Raw genomic sequence first — 6,383 nt, 5'->3', positions numbered from 1 at the left:
TGGGTGATGAAGAATAACAACATATAAGAAGGATGAAAGAAAAAAAAATTTAAAAATATATTTTTTAATTAAATTAAAAATACTTCATTATTAGTTCTCTAGTTCTCTCCATAAAATGGAGTTCTCTTATGATCCTCTCCCTATATATATATATATATATATATATATATATATATATATATATATAGGTATTGGATCATTTCAGAAGTTTTTTTACAGCGAGAAGTGCGAGAAGTGAAGGTATAACTTCATTAATCCCTAATTTCACTCTCTTTCTTATTGTGTAGGTGCGTATATAAATGTGTAGGTACTTATTTTTGTATATGTGTATGTATGTTTGTATGTATGTAGGTTTGAATGTGGCTCGGTACGTTTGTATGTGTGTAGGTAGGTTTGAATGTGTGTTGGTACGCATGTATATGTGTTTAGGTAGGTTTGAATGTGTGTAGCTAAAACATAAATACAACCAACCTACATACATGTAGGTAACATCATAAGAAAGGGAGTGAAATTAAGGATTAATGTAGTTACACCTTCACTTCTTGTTGTAATCTCACTTCTCGCAAGATCCATCCCCTATATATATATATATATATCCAAAATACAATATTGACACAAATGAGAGGCTTAATAAAAATTTGATTGCCCCGTTAGCTCGGCTCTTGAATTAACGAAAGCGTTGACTTACCAAAGTGGTCAAACTTCCTATTGAGTTCGGGATCATGATTTGGCCTAAAGGGTTAAGTACTCTCGCCGAAATTTCGGTTAACGGTATTCACACTTCCAGTTATGACATATCCTTTATCATTAGAAAAGAATGAGACATTGGAGAGACTAAAAAACATCAAGGAATGGAACTAGTCACCAAATTGCGGATTTCACTCCTATTTTGGTGTTTCGTTTCTGTTTAGTAGAGGATTGACGCTTAACCGTTCAAGGTAAAGAAATCACTCATATCTTGAAGGTAAGGTTCCACAAGAGTAAGATTAATGAAATTTGCCATCAAGGTGAGGGTTTCAAGCCAATCTTGATGGTAAAGTTTTCAGTTTAGGCGGATTGAGACTTATCACTGAAATGAGGGAACCACTCCTAGTTCGGTGAGTTTGTTTCGTTTTTGTTACGCGAGTGTCTTCATGTGTAGCATGAAAGTTCCATGAGAAGGATGCATATTTTGAGCACAAAAAGTGAGGTAAGAAGAATCAATTTAGCATTATTTTTTTTAACTTTATATTTTTTTTTCAAAATATTAGAATGGTCAAATTTTTTACAAGTTAAACTCGTACGGGACTCCTAGCTATAGACTAGGAATTTTGTTTTACTATTTACCTATAGGAAATGCTCTTATACCAATTTGTCACACCCCAACCGATGGCCGAAACATCGGAGTGCAATGTGATAGATTGATTCCAAAGAAATTCATTAACATAACTAGATTTCAATATATTAAATAATTTTGTTTTAATTTCAAATGAAAATACAACTTGTCCATAGTGAAACATATAATAACAAAATAATAGAGCATAGTGTTGGTGTATAATGTCAGTAGTTCAGTATCTAGTGTTTTATATGTGTCTGTAATCGTGTAGATTGGTTGTTTTGGTTTTAGATATGGTGTCACACAAGTTCGCCTGATGTAAGCGAACTTGTAGCCAAGCGAAGTTAAGACAACTTCGCCTAGTCTGTTAGGCGAAGTTGTCGAGGCCTATATATGCCTAACTTCGGCTTGTTTAGAAAAAAGTTTTTTTGGTGAGAACGTGTTTTTGTGATTTGAGATCACGAGTTGAAGTGTTGCAATACAACGTGTTTATTAGTATTGTAACGTGTGTTTGTGTATCGTCTCGACGTATTATATATCTTACACTCGTATCGTATTACGTGGGGATTCCGCACCCTCGTGTTACGAGATACTCCTGTGTAGATCCGGCTGGGAACCTACAATTGGTATCAGAGCTTTTGCTCGTGATTGTGTGGTTCGGGATTATCACACGGGTGTTAAGATCATTCCGTTTGACTATTCGCGGAACGAGTTTACGTTGAAATACCTAGTTTTTGTGTCTTACCCATCTCCCACCATCAAATATAACCCATTACGCCCTCGCATACCTCGCAATACGTCCAATTAAAACCAGCAAAAATCTTGTGTTCATCAGGCGAAGTTGCCGTCACTGTTTGTAGGGTTTAAGCGAAGTTATAGAGAATGCGAAGTTAAGAGCAGGCGAAGTTGTAAGCAGCGAAGTTAGGAGGTTTAAGCGAAGTTAAGTTGTCAAGTGAAGTTGAGTATAAGCGTAGTTGAGTAGGTTGAAGCGAAGTTAGGATCAGGCGAAGTTAACAAGCGAAGTTGTCACAACTTCGCTGTCTGGTCACTGTTAAATATTAAATACTTTCTTGTTATTTCGAGTCGTGTATCTTTCAACTATGACTTCAATAAAAATTACAGAACTGGTAAAAATGGAGGTTGAAGCCAGTTCAGCTACTAAGGCTCCAAAAATGCTTAAGGGTACCGATTTCGTTGCATGGAAAGATCGGTTTGAACAGTACGTGAAGTATCAAGACGCTAACATGTGGGTTTGCATTCAAGATGGATACATTCCACTAACATCCTTGTTTGAAGGTCGTGATAAAATTAAGAAGTACAGTAAGATGGAAGAGGAGGAAAAGAAAATGTATGAGGCAGAGAGTAAAGCTCATGCAGCAATAACCATGGCTCTTCCACAAGAGATTCTTCATACCTTCAAGAAGTACAAAACTGCTAGAGAGCTATGGGAAACACTAGAAAATAGATATGAAGGTAATGTGGGGATACGTGCCTCCAAGACAAAGCTACTAAAAACCCAATTCTCTGTATTCAAGTATTTGAAAAAAGAATCACTTGATGATATCATCACCAGATATTATCACTTGATGACCGAACTTAGTAATTACTCCATTGAATACAAGGAAGAAGAGATAGTAGAGAAACTCCTTGATGCTCTTCCACCAAAATGGGAAATGTACACGGTTTTGATGAGTGAGGATAAAGACTTTGCCAATATTGATTTGGAAACAGCAGTCAATAAGTTACGAAATTTTGAACTTAACATAGTTCGGAAGGAGACACCAACTGATCAGGTTCAGGATCCGGGAATGTATGGTGCGAAAGTCACTCCAAGTTCAAGTTCAAAATCAGAATCCTATACCTACTACTCAAAGGAAGAATCAAACTCAAACTCAACTCGTGATGGTCATGTGACTCTCAATATGGACGGTGACGTATGTTTCCTAGCTGGAGGTAGTAATTCTTCAAAACCTCAAGCCACAACAGGAAATTTCTCATCAAATGTTCCGAGCTACAACTACTCACAGATGCCCATGAGTGTTAAATCAGCTGAACAACAGTTTGCTCTTTATGCATCCTTCATTGCATCTTATGAGAACTACATCAAAGATAAAATAGTCGACCCTGCAACTTTGGATGAAGACTATGATCAGATCGATGCTGATGATTTGGAGGAGATGGATCTGCAGTGGCAGATGGCTATGATAGTAAGAAGGGTAAAGAGATTCATGAAGAAAATGGGTAGAAAGTTCGTTGGAGAAAGACCAAGGTTTGATAAATCAAATGTTCAATGTTACAATTGTCAACAGAATGGTCACTTTGCTAAGGAATGTACAAATGAGAGAGTCGAACGAAGTCAGAACAGGCCTGCACAACAGAATGGGGGAGGTAGTGAGAATAGGGCTATGGTATCTAGACAGAATGGTGGATACAACTGGAATATACAAGTTGAGGAAGTGTTCGAATAGGCTAACTTGGTAAACATCGAAACGGGAGGAAGTGAGAGGAAGACGGGAGAAAATCAAGCATATGTGGCAGAAGTGAACGATCAGCTCTCTGAGGTAAGTTCTGAACCTCATTGTATACAATGTGAAAATCTGTCTGAACAATTGAAACTGTAACTGATCAGTTTATTAGTTTGGATGCACAATTTAAAACGTTAAAAGAAGATCATCACTACACTAAAACTAGAGAAAACAGTTACTCGGTAAAAATAAAAGCTAGTGAAAAGGATATCAGAAGTCTTAAAGCAAGTCTAGCTGATAAAATACAAGTAATTGATCTTAGTTATGAAGTGTTAGAGGAAAAAACCAAACTAATTGCTGAAAAAGATAAACAGATAGCTGATTACCAGGTAAAAGTGGTGGAACTAAACAGAAAAATTGAACAATTTAGAAATTCTTCAGCAATGCTTGATCACATCAAAAGTGTCCAACGTTCCCCAGTTGACAAAGGGGGAATTGAATTTTCTGAAGTTCCACCACCGTATAATAATAACTATACTTATAATCCTAGTAATCAGAAATCTGCTGATGTTGAGATTAGTCAGACAGTTCCAGTCAAAATTTCGACTAAAGAACCTGAAGTTGATAAGAGCGAAACGAGTAAGCCAATTTCTAATGTTAAGATTTCTGTTCCTAGCTCTGTCTCATCGAATTCGGACAAGTCATCCGAATCAGGTGAGATAAAAGAAGAGGTAGTGTTACTAAAACGTGGGGAGGAATATAAGCTTGATGAAAAGAATTCTTCCCTAAACCCGTTCGTCCCACCATATGTAAGACGAACAGGTAGTAATACAACCTCGACCTCTACAACAACTGTTAAGACGAGAGTTGAACACAGAAGTTGTTTCAGATGTAATCAAGTAGGACACCTTATTGCTGATTGTCCTCTAAACCAGAGAAAAGTTAGAGTGAACACACCAAATTTCAGACATTGGTCTAATCCAAGATTTCAAAGAAATCGATCTCAGTTTTTCCCAGTTAACAACCAAACCAACAGTTATAACTCAGTTAATTCACTAAGGTTTGGATGGCTTCATAGTCAATCCACGAGAAGGTTTCCTTTCAGAACTTACAGAAATCATTCTCAAACTGACTTTGGGCAACCAAAGTACTGGATGTCGGTCAACAGATTTAATCGACCCAAGACCAGTAGGTCTTGGGTCCCCAGATTTTAATCTCTTTATCTAATTGAGCAGGAACAGTCGAACAGGGCTGTAAACAATCTGTGGGTTGTGGATAGTGGCTGTTCCCGGCACATGACTGGTAACAAGAAATTGTTACGTGATTGGAAACCTGTTCAAGGAGGTAGGGTTAGTTTCGCTGGAGAGAGTGGAGGTAGAATCAGTGGTATTGGAACTGTGACGAATGGAAAAATGAAGTTAGAGAAGGTGAATTTTGTAGAAGAATTGAAGCATAACTTGCTGAGTGTATCTCATATTTGTGACAAAGAATACACGGTGCATTTTACTAAAAACGAGGCAATCGTCCTTTATCCTGGTTTCAAGATACCAGAGGCATGGGTGGTAATGAGAGCTCCAAGAGAAAAGAATACGTATGTAATGGATATGAGGTCAACTGAGATGACAACAGAAGAATCATGTCTTTTGTCAAAGGCAACTGAGTCTGAGTCATAGTTATGGCATCGAAGAATAGGACATATACATCTTCGCAAGATGAATTACATTGTCAAGAATGGGCTGGTGCTTGGTGTTCCCTTAAAGAATTTTAACTTTGAAGATCAATGCTTGTCGTGAAAGAAGGGAAAACAACACATAAAACCTCATCTATCCAAGAAGGTTAACTCAATTGTCAATACCCTAGACCTACTTCACATGGATCTCTTTGGTCCCGTGAATGTAAAGAGTCTAGGTGGAACGTCATACTGCTTGGTTGTAACCGACGACTACACTCGATACTCTTGGGTATACTTTCTGAAGGCAAAAGATGAGACAGTTCAGTTGGTAATTAACTTGATTACCAAGGTTGAAAATATTGTTGGGCGAAAGGTTAAGTACATCAGGAGTGATAATGGTACAGAGTTCAAGAACTACCAGATGGAGATGTTCTGCTTATAGAAAGGGATAGACCATCAATACAGCACCCCGTATACTCCGCAACAAAATGGGGTAGCTGAGAGGAAGAATAGAACGCTAATTGAAGGAGCCAGAACCATGCTGGCAGATGCTAAACTTCCCGTGGTGTTCTGGGCTGAAGCTGTTGCCACAGCCTGTTATATCCTTAATCTGTTTTAACTGTTAAAAGACTAAATAAAACTTGTTATGAACTTATGCATGGTAGAAAGCCAAACCTGAATGGTCTTGAACCTTTCGGGTCCCCATGTACGATATTAAAGACATACTCAAAATTTGGTGAAAAAGCCGACGAAGGTATTTTAGTTGGATATGTTGTTGGAACACCCAACAGAAGAGTCTTTAATTTATCGAACAGCAAGGTTGAAGTGGTATGTAACACTGACATTACGAGTTACAAATCACCAAAGCCTAGCATGAGACCTGATGAAGCTTTCGACTATGATAAAGTATTCAAATCTTTTAATATGCCTT

Source organism: Bidens hawaiensis, unplaced genomic scaffold (assembly GCF_021521415.1).
Source record: "Bidens hawaiensis isolate Kalapana, Puna unplaced genomic scaffold, B.hawaiensis_p1.1 tig00009238_1, whole genome shotgun sequence".
Classification (NCBI taxonomy): domain Eukaryota; kingdom Viridiplantae; phylum Streptophyta; class Magnoliopsida; order Asterales; family Asteraceae; genus Bidens; species Bidens hawaiensis.
Note: the sequence above shows the minus strand (reverse complement) of the source record.